This window comes from Saccopteryx leptura, chromosome 9, assembly GCF_036850995.1.
Source record: "Saccopteryx leptura isolate mSacLep1 chromosome 9, mSacLep1_pri_phased_curated, whole genome shotgun sequence".
NCBI lineage: Eukaryota > Metazoa > Chordata > Mammalia > Chiroptera > Emballonuridae > Saccopteryx > Saccopteryx leptura.
This window is the reverse complement of record NC_089511.1, coordinates 77,731,343-77,745,118: the sequence shown is the minus strand read 5'-3', so window position 1 is coordinate 77,745,118 and position 13,776 is coordinate 77,731,343. Positions and strand designations below refer to the sequence as shown.

The 13,776-nt window shown below is 38.1% G+C and overlaps 1 protein-coding gene and 1 pseudogene across 1 annotated transcript in view; both read right to left on the bottom strand.

Annotated features, from left to right (window-relative positions):
• The window catches only part of LRMDA (leucine rich melanocyte differentiation associated), a 1,214,945-nt gene that overhangs the window by 254,988 nt on the left and 946,181 nt on the right, over window positions 1–13,776 (bottom strand). The gene's annotated exons all lie outside the window — the stretch shown is intronic.
• Window positions 1,774–1,870, bottom strand: LOC136381629 (U6 spliceosomal RNA; annotated as a pseudogene).

Here is a 13,776-nt window from a genome sequence, read left to right as displayed (position 1 = left end):
TCAGTCGAGTCACCTGCAGACACATAGTGTGGTGAGTGGAGCCCAGATTGGGTTTCTCTCCAGCCAACTTGCACCTTGGCTTACGAAAACCTTGTGCTGCTTTCTCACCTGCAAACCCCAAACCTGGATCAGGTGCTTAATGGTCTGTCTGCTCTTTTCTGAGCCCTGCTCAGATACCCCTCTTGGCTCTTTTATTCAAAAAGAAAGCTTTAAAAACAGCTTCATCAAAATGAAGTTTCAACTCAAAAGTCTAAGTCCCCTTTACACTCTCAACCCCACGCCTAGCCACGTAATGACCCCATGGAGAAAAAAAGAGGTTGGAAGAGGGATGGAGGGTATCCATTCCTCCTCTTGTCTTTTCTATGTCCTGCCAACATCTTATTTGTACTCTTAATCATGTTCTACCTTTCTCACTTGGCTTTTATGTCACTAGTTCTCCACTAACCGAATCTCTCCATTACCAACATTTCCTACATGCCCCAGACTTGAAGGACAGAAAGCCACAGCCTTTGCTTCCCCATGCTAACTCCTCCATAGAATTTTGTGACCGAGAGATGACCCTGGTCTACATGCTGAAATTTATTTACTGTAGAAGGACTATTTCTGCAAAAGATTTTGAAGTTGTCATTTTCATTTTAAAAATACGATGATAAAACACACACAAGCCATTATTTGAAAAATGCCTACAGATGATGAAGAGGAATATATATTAGCATATATACATGCATATAGATGAGTGCCCAAGCATATGTGGATGTAGCTGTGTACGTGTCTGCCCATGGAGTTCCAGACGCACCTTTTAGATGAAGAGTTATTGATATCAAGAAAAATAACAGGAGTCAAGAGTAATTTCAAATTTCTTCTAGCTTTCCCTTCCATCAGCTTATCCAGATTAAAAAAAGTTTTCTCAGAATTCCATTTAAATTTGATGCCTAAATTAGCTTCAAAAAGCAGTCACATGGGTGGTAAAAGGCCAGGGTTACTAAGCAGAAGTCTCGTTGTGGTATGAGATTGATTGCTAGTGAGAAAGGGTGATTTTCAAGGTCTCTTCTGGTATTGCTTAGCTAAATGAACTCTGACACCTTCATGAATCGGTGTTTGGTAGCTTAGCTTCTTTCCAGGGCTTGCTAGTGTTCTTTAGTTATATTATTCACAAACTACGTAGTTGTTTGAAGCAATGACTACCATGTCCATGATGACCATTGTTGCCACCACCATTATCACACTGACTCCTTTTCTTTCTAGACCAATTTGCAATTACCCAGTTATACTGTACCTTAAGAAATGAACAAATAGTGGATTTTCTTGATTTGCAAAGAGGAATATACATTGAATTTTAGTGACTTAACCAATATATCCAAGTGATGCCAATTTCAAACTTCACAAGTGGCAAAGAGCCCAGTGTGAGTGCAAGACCATCTCAAACTCTAATGATGGAAGACTCTTTGAACTGTGTTTTCAAAGCAGCTGTCAAGAGGAATAATGAAAATTCCAAGAAAAATTTGATCTGTAGAAAGCTTGGGCTCCACTTATGGTCCCAAGTTTGGGCCAGGTTCAGACTTTTCAAATGCTATTCCAAATACTCCCTAACCCAATAATTTGGGATTACATTCAATGCTAACTCTGTCTCTCCCATTCACAACCAGCGTGCAGGCAGCTCTTTATATTGTATATAATGTATGAAGTTGGACATGTCATTCCTTCACCACACAAAACATTAGACTCAGCTCCTTGATCTAAAAACATCTTGGAAAAGCAGGCCATTTTTTTTTAACATATAAAAAGTATTTCAAGAATTTGTGTGCATCTTTGCACAGGGGCCATGCCCATTTTCTCTGTCTTGTTCCACCGAAGTTAACGTGATGGTGACGTGAGCACAAGAAGTCTTTTTGAGAGCTAGAATGGTAAGAGGTAAAATCTTAGGTTTTGAACCACGCAAACCAGCAATAACTTTAAGAACCCGTGTTAAGAGAAGGTAGCATTGAGAACTACCCACATGTGTTCTTTGTATGGATTATTCATTCTTTCCCTCATCAGAGACAGTTGGCACATAGCATGTACTCAATAAATATTTATTGAACTGAATTAATCTAGTCTCATATTGAACAAATTTACTTTCACATAAAGTGGGCTCCATAATCTCTTGGTAACCCGAAACTGCGCTCCTTGCAATTTCTTTAAGGGATAGCTCTGGGTTTGGGATATTGGTGTCTTTGTCCTCACCTCATCCATAACGCTTTCCCTGGCAGCTCCAGTCCACTCTGCATTTGTTTTTATGACTCTTTATTGTACTTAATCCAGGTCCCCCTCACTCTGGCACATGCACGATATCTTATCTTGCCATGTAAAATGTGTTTCATAAACACATCATCCTTCCTAGGAATCTGTAAGTTTCTCTAGGGCAAAGGCCATGTTTGATATTTAGTTTGTATGTCCCACGGCACACAACATAATACGAGGTGCATAGCAACCTCTGAACAAGTACCTGCTAAATGGAGTTGAATTTTAAAGACAGTACACCATTGCCAGCAATGATTTTGTTTCAGAGAATTATCAAAAGGCAGGGTTGGCTGTAGTCACCTCTCATTTCACGCAAATAAAGCCCCTGGGCCTCTACACTGGAAGTACTCGTTAGGAAGCTGAGGATCAGAAAGCGGCTGCTTACTTTCAACAAAGAAGAGATTGCATTTCAGCAACGGATTGCGGAAGCTCACATGTTTATCACCAGCAACTCCTGGCCTAACCCTTTGGTGTTATCAGGAATAAAGAGTTGCCCAGAGATATGTCAAATATCAATTTCCAATTACTCTCCTGTGACACATTTCTGCCACTTGGGAAAATTCCCAAAGGATCTGTTGGCCCTTATCAGCTCAGATCAGGTTCACTTTCAGTCAAACAGGTTACCCTGGGCAGCACCCTGTTCAGCTTCCACATTACAGTGTCCTCCTCTGACACTCGGATTCTTCTGTGAAGCCTTCAATATTGGCTTACACCGTCACCGGAGACTAGGCCCCCATGTGGAAGGCCTCCTGATATTATACCTGGAACCACATGTGTTGGGGTAGAATGGGGATGACTCCCACACCTGCGGGGAGGACAGCTGTTGTCACTGAGGTTTCCCAACTCTTAATTTGCATGGAGATTTTGAATGCAGAAACAAAGCCACGTGCTGGACTTTTGCATTTTCAACTCCAGCCAAAGGGGAAAAGAAATGAGAGTCTTTAAAGTCTTACCTTTGAAACTCAACACGCAGAAGAGCATTTCTACCCTCCAGATCACAGAGGGAAGGCCACAAAGTAACTGAAAAAAAGCTGTGGTATTAGGGATGTTAAAACTAAGGATCTGCAAAACACCGTCCCCTTTATTACAAAGTAATGGAACAGAATTTGGAAAAACCAGAAAACATCTCCGGGTTCATAAATCAGCCCGGTTGGAGGGAACGCAAAGGACCAGCACCTGGAACCGCCTTCGGCTGGAGCAGCAGAGCAGCCCGGAGAAGCAAACTCTGGGGCCAAGGCTCCAGGCTGAGCTGTGATTAATGACTCGAGTGAAAGGTCTCAGTTGAGGCTGAAAAATTAACTTGTTCTCTCTGCATCTCAGAACTCTCCACAGTGTAACTATGTTTTCCCTGATTGTTCAGATTTACCAAACTGCAAGTCCATCTGGGAAGCTTCAAACGTGTCATCATCAGACCGTTTCTGACAACTGGGGGAGCCCTGGCATTTGTCAGAACTACTTTCGTCAAGTCATCTGTGTTGACTCTGCGTGCATGTCTCAACCTTTCAGTTCCTTTTCAAGTTTAAGAGCAATCTTAAAAGAGGCATTGGCATTAGCCTTGCTCTGTAAAAAAAATAAATAAATTAAAAAAAAAAAAAGGCCACAGCTCTGAGGATTGCAAATGGACAGCATATGGCCTGGCTGGTTTCTGGTCATTCCCAAAAAGTTTTTAGAGAATTGAATGTCCACGAGATTAATTGTTCCCTCCTGTCCTGCCTTTATCCTCTGGAATAGTTTTCTCTAATCTCTTTCAGATCCTCTAAAGCATTTAGATTGAACCAGTCACTTATCCTGAATCTACAATTGAGACTCTAAGATCTACTAGAACCAAAGGACTTCTCCAATCGCTTTCCTTTTCTCCTGGATGTGAATTCACAGGTGGGAAAGAAAGGCAGGTACCCCAGAACCTGATTTTGTATGTGGAAGTACCCAAGATGAAGGACCCACAGAATCCAGGTTCCTTCCTCATTTGACCCTCCAAAATGTCTTCATTTGGACAAGTGGATTACCAAAGTGGCTATGGCCCCACACGAGGTAGGGTTGAAGTCGGTACTGCATGCCTTGTCTGAACACATCTCCCCTCTGACCAGCCACATGGGGCAATCCCTTCCCTTCCCTTTAGTCAATCCCATTCACAACTCCTTTCAGTGAAGGCATCTTGTTTCCAGAAGAGATATCATAACAACAATAACAATAATAACAGAAGCAGGAGCAACAACAACAATAACATATATAGCACTTACTAGGAACTCTGAACTTCTTCACTTATGTCAATTCATAAAATTTTCACAACAACCTACTAAGGCAGATGTCACAATCATACCCGTTTTACAGAGAGAGGAATACACAGTAGGCAAGTAACTTGCCAAATGTCACAGAGCCAGTAAATGGCAAAGCCAGGATTAAAACAGTCTGTTTTACTATCTTATCCTGCAACTGTGTTTATTCTCCAGGTGTATGGTCCCCACCCACCACTGCTGACTGTGTTTTTGTGAGGATTGGTGAGACAATGCATACGCAGGTGCTAACACAGTACCTAGAACATGGTAGGTGAATAATGATCATAGTTGTATTTATTACTAATAAGATCATCTCATGTTGACTAATGCAACACCAAGAGAGTTAGAAGAGATGAGGCAGAAACAACTGCAGCTCGGAATGGGGATGGGGAAAAGTAGATCAACGTGGTGACTACCAAAATGCAGATTCTTAAAGAGTGATGATGAGGGATATACTTATCTTGTTGGGCTGACCAATTGATGCAGCTTTCAGGTTTGTTATCTCCATGAAAGAAAAAAAAATCTAATTTAAAAAATATACTACATCAGCCCTGGCCAAATAAGATAGCTCAGGCAATAGAACATCGTCCTGGTTTACCATGGTTGAGGGCTCAACTCCCAGTCAGGGAATGCATGAGAAGCAACCAATGCGTGAACAACTAAATGTAACAACTAAGCAACAAGTTCATGTCTCTCTCTCTGCCTCTGTCTCCCTCCCTCCTCCTCCTTCCTCTCTCTCAAATCAGTGGAAAATTAAAAAATTAAATTAAAAAATATATACTATATCAAGAAAAAGTAAACAGAAGGTGTTTGGACTGGGATAATTAGAATATTTTCCCTGACATTCCTGGTCTAATAGCAGGACAGTGTGGCACTCTTCATAGCCCATGCGGCTGCGCCGGAGTCAAGCCCGGAGCTGCACCCTTCAGCCTGCATTTCCCGAGTGTTCCTGCCGAGCCCTGACACATCACATTCTCCACATCAATAAGGACTGGTGCCAGAGCACACTAAATTGCCTTTGACTACATTTAACTGATGTAGTATTTTTTTATGATTCTTTCTTGTTGTAGCATTTTTCACTTTTGACTTTATAATTCTCTGCTGACTTTAAATAAAGCTTTACCAGACTACCCAAGGTGGTTTTTAATAGAGATTTAGGGGCTAGGTTGTGCTGTGGTTTGGATTCAGATTCTACTCCAGCAACAAGGGGAAATTAACTAGGTGGTTTCATCTCAAGTGCCCATTTATACTTGTAGTAGAGAATTTATCTTCTTCCAAGCCTTGTAATCATGACACTACAAAGTGATACTCAAGAAATAATAAATTATGTATCAATAGCTTCCACACCACGAAACCACTACACAGTGTCCCTGTAAGCCCGGATGACTGGGATAACAAAGACAGCAGTACGATGACTTGCTGAGTGGCAGGGAGGAATTTGACCACATTCTGTCCTACGCCAAAGTCAATGCATGTGTTCCTTAAGATGGGGAACTCAGATGACCCTGCACTGGCTACTCCTTCCCCCTCGCTTTCCCTGGTCCCCACTGCTTGTGTTCAAGGAAATATGGGAAGCGGGCTGGCTTTCAGCGACTGGGAAAGGTAACGTGACTGGCAAAGAAACCAAGGCACATAGGAAGTCAGTCCCTCAAATTGACATCATTTTACAAAAAGAATAACTTGAGTTAATTATATATTTCTCAAAAATATAAAATTGGTAACTCTAAGATTTTGGTTTTGTCTTGTTTTTCATGATCATGCAATGTGTGATCCATTGCAAAGGAATAGCTATATATATAATATGTAACTTATTTAAAAATAATAATTTTTAAAAATCTGTGTGCCTAGTACCAAGCTTAGAAATAAATAAATCCTTTTAATTTTTCCTATCAGATTAGATTTCTTTGCCTCCACCTTCCACTGATGATAAATGCAACACTGACTTTAAGTTTTTCATTCCTATGTGGGGTTTTCTTCATAGTTTTGCCACATATATAAAGATCCTTTTAAAAGTGTTTTTTTTTAACTTTATATAAAAAATTATTTCATACAGTGAGTTTATTTCTCCCCCAATTTTGTGGATTCCTCCCAGTTGAATGTTACTCAATTTTATTTAAAAGAACCACATGGGTTACAGTGATGCCTCGGTTTTTGTCAATAATCCATGTTGAAAGCAATTGGTAAAATCTGAAACTGATGAAAACCAAGGCAATTATTTTCATTTGAATCAATGTAAATTCAATTAATTCATTCTAGACACTCCAAAATACATACCAAAAACACATTATACCGAATATTGTATACACAGTAATCACTTACATGTAATTGTAGTATTACTACCTATCACTCGCTATCAATAATAAAAGCACAAAACACTGGAAAGCAATGGAATTGTTTGGCTAGATGCGCGGGGTGATGCTCACACAATGAGAAACAACGCCACACTGAGCAGGAGAACGTGTGGGTTGCCCTTTGTTTTCGCAAAATTAGCAACGAGGTCATGTGGGCACCCCGATGAAATCTGAGGTAACCCACAAAAACCGAGGCAATTTTTTTTCACGGAAAAAATTGATGAAAACAGAAACTGATGATAACCGAAGTCAACAAAAACCAAGGTATTACTGTATTTTGTTTTGTGTTATAGACATCTTTGTGAACATACTTCACATTGATCTCAGCGTGTGCAAGAGTTTTTTTTTCCTGGGTTAGAGTCCTGGAAGTTGTATTGCCAGATCTTAGGGTTTGCATGTAATCAAATTCACTAGATAATAACAAATTGTTTTCCAAAGTACTATTTTGGATATAGTAATTCATACTCTCACCAAAATAACTTTTGAGTTTCTGTTTTTCTACAACTTTGCCAGTACTTGGCACTGGCAGATTTTTAAAATTTTACTGAATCAATGAGTACAAAATGTATCTTGTAGTTTAACTTACATTTCCACATTTAATGTTTTCTAAATAGATAATCGTTAAACAGTTTTGGGAAGTCTGAAAATCCTTTGTTAAACTAACCTTGAAATGCAGTATTTGTATAGGGTGTGATTCTATGACTACACAGAAAGATACTATGTACACAAACATAGAGGAGTCGATATATACCTATATCTACTATTCCATTCTTACAACAGGAGTGTAAAGCTAGTACACATGGGCAAAATCTGGCCCACCACTTACCTTTGTAAATAAAGTTTATTGACACACAGCCATGCCCATTAGCTTCTAGTTGCATGTTAGAGCAACTGAGTTGAGTAGTCCCAACAAAAACCGTCTAACCCTTTTACAGTAAAAGTGTGTTGACCTATAACTTAAAGTATCAATATCTCCATTTTTAGGCACAGATATCTCATGTTTAAAATGTCTGATCAAATCTGTCCTCCCTAATACCATTCTTCAGAAAATGGCTGTACCTTCAGCAAAAGTACTCAGGTTGAAAACTTGGAAGTCATCTGATGTTCTTCTCTCCTATTTACCATTTACAACCAATCAGTGGATACCACCCAAGTATTCAAACTTCTCAACAACACTTCCGTCAAGTCCCTTTCTCTGCACCATGGCCAGCCCTTTGTTCAAGCCTAATGTTGACTTGGGAAATCCTCTACCAAGTGACCAAGCTCCCTGTGTCCTCAGGTTTCATAGCACTTATGATACTCCAATGCATTATTCCAGTCTCTGTTTGCTGTCCTGCCCTATACTGCAAATTCCTTAGGGGTCCTTGCTACCTCTACACACAGCACAATGTCTTGCACATTAATTAATTCTTCATAATAACTTAGCCTCCTGTAGTCTGCTTAGTCCTTCTCAAGACCTCAGAAACCAGTGAGGACCGGCCATGGCAAGACATTTGTGGCTGTCATGCCATTAGTCAGCAGGGTTTGGAAATTGTCACTGCTCTTCTAAACCTCATGGCCAAGAAGACCTGGGAAAACAGACTCCTATTGATATTTAATTTCAGAGCTCTTCAAATTGTTGTGTGTAGAGGAATCACTAAAGGATCTCATTAAAAATAACAGATGCCAGTGTATCACCCCAGGTCTATGGAGTCAGGATCCCCAGAAGTAGGTATGAAAGCATATTTACCTTATTATATACCTTTAGTATACAATATTTATATTTAGTATACTGTATAACATTATACATATTATATTTACCTTTAGTTCCCTGGGAGATTCTTATGTAGGCTTGAGAAGCACATATTTAAACATTCCCTTAGTTCTATCTCACCTCACCACACTATCCTTGACAGGGAGCTGACATTGCGTCAAACTCCTTCCACCCCTTTGCTTGGGTACCAGAGCCTCCCTAAGCTTCTCTGCCCTCCTCCACTGGCCCAGAAGAAGACTGACTGAGGGGATAATTGTTTCTTTTCCTTAGGGCTGAATTCAGATCTCCAGTCTCTGTTTTTCACTGACTTGCTCTTGTTCCTGGTTAACAATGGTGTCTACTCCCTACACTGAGCATATCTAAAAATCAAGCTTCTCCTCTATATGCCAACCCCACTCCCTTGTATGTACCATATGTCCCAAACCCTGCCGGAGGGAAGAGAGGTGCAAGCATTTAGACACTGCATATATTGTGAGAATGCTCATTTTAATTTGTACTGCCCTCTTCATTTTCAACTTACTGCAGATCATTTAATATGTAAAAAAAGAATGTTAATAGAAATGTTAGACCAACAACAATACCGTTAGTATTTATTAGAGATTTTTCTTATTAGACTTAATTTTTTCTTAAATTGCATGTGACCCATTATCATTATGCTTGGTGGATAATATAACAAAACACCATTACCAGTCCATTTCACTCAGGGAGAAAGTCGAAAGTTCCTAGGATTTTATATCCCCAAACATGGCACAGATTTCAGGACTTTCTCCGGTGCTGCACTCGGTGATTTTTAGGGCCCTGTTTTCCCCAGAGGCATGTAAGTACTGAAATTGCATTGGATTGTGTTTCGCTCTCAGCAGGTGAGAAAGTGCATAGTCAATGGGTTCTTTGCCATGCTTTCTTTCCATCTTATGCAGTCACACAGAGGTATCTCTCAGGTGGTTGTTGAAGTGTACTCGACAGGCAGGAGCCATCCTGCCTTTTCTCTAAATGGCATTTATAATCTGTAACCAAAGGGCTCGCCTAGGAAGCCCTGATGCAGCACACCTAAACTCAACTTGTGTTAATTCAGCTTAAAGAGATCAGATTTTTTTCTTTGCTATGAGATTCCAATAGGGAAACTGTATCATGTATCTGAAAACAATATTGATAGGACTACAAACAGAGATGCAAGTTCTGATATTGGTGCTTAACATGACAGATCATTTGAAATCAGGCTATAGAAGATAAAAAGGCCTTCTAAATATGCAGATCAATTAATATCAAAGAGGCTATGCAAAAATCACACTAGTGATTTTGTGACGCCTTTATCTCTAATAAAAGCACTAAATCCTATAAATGCGGTGTTACTCTGCTTCTTTCCAACCAGATAGCTCCAATTAACTATCTTTTATTTTCATGCTTCACTAGTGCCCTGATAATTTATGCTCATAACAAGATTCCTGAAATACTGAAAAAAGCCATAGTACTTTTTTGAATCATCAAGAAACAGATTAAAATTTATTCAGTATAGTTGTATTAAGTGCATTGGAGTGAGAAACAGCATGGAACAGGGTAGAGAACACAGGCTTCAGTGTTACACACGGGACACTTAATAGCAGTGGGTCCTTCGGTAAACTACCTAATATCTTACTAAGCTTCAATTTCCTCATATATATAATGGGGATAATGTCCAGCTCTAGGAGATATTTCCAAGATTGAGACCACAAACATACGTAAAATACCAGCACAGTGCCTGGCTATAAAGAATTCACTCTATAACTAGTAGCTGTTATGCATGCTGGTGTCCTCTTCTCTTTCTCAGTAAATCAAAGAGCCATGCATTCTTCATATGCATCTCCCTCTTCACTTTCTTCCCTCTGGTTCTCTTTGTCTACCAGAATATTTGACTCATATGAATATCACATCCCCCAGCACTGACAGAGTACGGAAAGTTTACTGTGGATTCCCAACACTAGATTATTTAAATTTATAGAACAAAAAAGAATATTTTCACAGAAACTATTTCTTTATCCCTAGCCTTGGGAAACAAAGTTTCAAAGTTTCCAAAATGGTCACCAGTTACCCCAAGCTCCTAACCTCTTTAGATCTTTAACTTTTTTATTATTACTATTACATGAGTAAAATATGAGCATATTTTTATAAAACTTCAAACACTGAAAAACCTAGACTTCTTGACCGTTTTCTACCCTTTGTCAATTTAACCTGGGCCTTCTCCCAGAAGTAACTACTGTTAGGGGTTTTGTACCCATACTTTCAAAATTATTTCTATGCATTTATACACATGAATGTGACTGTGTATGTGTGATTTTGTGCTTCTAAATACATAAATAAGTGTGATGTGTGTAATCTTGGGGCTTTTATATAAATTGTATTACAATGTACAAATGTTTTGTACTCAAATTATTTTAGCTCAAAAATATATCTTGAGGCCTGGCCAAGCAATGAGAAAGTGGATAGAACATCAACCTGGGATGCTGAGGACCCAGGTTCGAAACTCCAAGGTTGCTGGCTTGAGCACGGGCTCATTTGGTTTGAGTGTGGTATTGCTGGGTTGAGCGTGGGATCATAGACACGACCCCATGGCCACTGGATTGAGCCCAGAGGTTGCTGGCTTGAAGCACAAGGTTGCTGCTGGTTTGAGCCCCAAGTCACTGGCTTAAGCAAAGAGTCACTGGTTCAGCTGAAGCCCTCCTGTCAAGGCACATGTGAGAAAGCAATCAAAGAATAACTATAGTGCCACAACTATGAGTTCATGCTTCTTATCTCCCTTCCTGTCTGTCTGTCCCTGTCTCTCTCACTAAAAACAAACAAACAAAAAACAAAAAAATAAAACAAAGAAAAGTCTTAAGGATCATTCTGTGTTAGTATTTAATTTACCTTAACCTTTTTAAAATTGTTACATAATATTCAATATCATGATTTATTATACTTTAACCATTCCTTTCTTGATAGGTATATTGTTTCTCTTCGTTTCCTCTTTTTTTTTTTTTTTACTACTAGGAAAACACTGCAGTAAACATCATTCTGCATACTTCTCTTTGGACACGTATAATTGCCAAGTTATAGACTATATAAATTTTATTTCAATCTTTTAAATTCAATTTATTTATTTTCTAATATGATTCAAATTTTAAAATAAATACAAGTATCCAGTGAATAGTATTTCTCCTGCCCTAGTCTTCCCACATGCCTAGTTATCTCCATCCATAGGCAGTCATTATTATCCATTTTACCAGACTTTTAAAAAAACATAGATTCTTATCATTATACCTTCTATGCATAATGGGTAGTGTTCTATGTATATTGTTCTTGTTTTATTCCATGAAGTATATATACCACATGGACTTGCATATAACAATGTAAGACACTTCCTGATTTTTTTGATGGAGACACACAATATTCCAAAGATTGGATGTACTGTGATTTATTAACATTTCTCAACTGATTAATAGATATTTGGCTATTTTCAATGTTTACCTAGTACATCTACTCTACAATAAACACTATTGTATATGTGCCATTTTACACAAATGCAATTATTTTTAAAAGTGCAATTAATTGCACATCTATTTTTGCTGTGAGTTGCTGATCACTTTTTACAAACTTCCAAGAAATTAGAAATATATACTTAATCTATTATGTCTGAAATATGATTTCCAAATATTTTTAAGTTCACTATATGTCTTTTGGCTTTGCTTAAAATCTTTTTCTGTAAAAGTTCTTCCTTTTTTCTTTGAGGAGCATACATACTTTATTATGCAATTAAGTAAAAATATGTAGCATAAAACTTTAAAGCATGTGTACTGGGTTTCTGATGTAAAATTCCAGCTTTTCTACAGCAATCCTTGTGTGGCCTGGTCTGGATTTTATCATCTTTTAATTCCTTTCTTAGAATTTTGAAACAATCTCAAATTTATAATAGATATGTAAGAACAGTACAAAGCACTTTTTAAGAAATATTTTAAGAGTAAGTTGCTTGTTTGATGTCCATCACCTCCAAATACTATGGTGTATTTATTATAAGTACAGTTTCCTACATAATTATAATATAGCCATAATAATCAGGAAATTGACATTGATATAATACTACCATTCAATCCTAAGACCCTATTCAAATTTTACCAATTGTCCTAATAATTCTTTTTTTTAATTTTACATTTCAATTACAGTTTACAATCAATATTATTTTGTATTAGTTTCAGGTGTACAACAAAGTGGTTAGACACTCATATACTTTACAAAGTGTTCCCCTTGATATTTCCAGTACCCACCTGGCACCATGCATAGTTATTACAATATTATTGACTATATTCCTTGTGCTGTACTTTACGATCTTGTAACCATGTTGTAACTACCAGTTTGTACTTCTTAATCCCTTCACCTTTTTCACCCAGTCCTCCAATTCCCTTCTCCTCTTGCAACCATCAATCTATTCTCTGTATTTATGAGTCAGTTTCTATTTTGTTTGTTCATTTATTTTGTTCTTGAGATCTTACATATAAGTGAAATCATAAGGTTTTTGTCTTTCTCTGACTTATTTCAATGAGCATAATACCTTCTAGTTCCATCCATGCTGTCACAAATGGTAAGGTTTCATTCTTTTTATGGCCAAGTAATATTCCATTACATATATGTACAACCTTTTTTATCCATTCATCTACTGATGGATACTTGGGTTGGTCCATATCTTGGCTGTTGTAAATAATGCTGCAATGAACATAGGGGTACATATAGTCTTTCAAATTAGTGTTTTGTGTTTCTTTGTATATTTTCACAGAGGTGAAATTGCTGGGTCACAACACAGTTCTATTTTAAATTTTTTGAGGAAACGCCACACTGCTTTCCATGGTGGTTGTACCAATCTGCATTCCCACCAACCATGTACATTCCCACATTCTCACAAGCACTTGTTTATTGATTTATTGATGATAGCTATCTGACAGAAGTGAGGTGATATCTCATTGTGGTCTTAATTACCATTTCTCTGATGATTAGTGGTGTTGGACATCTTTTCATATGTCTATTATCTATCTGTATGTCCTCTTTGGAGAACAGACATTTTTTGTATTGTCTTGTTTTGTTTTAAATAAAGAAGCATATTATTAATAAGGTT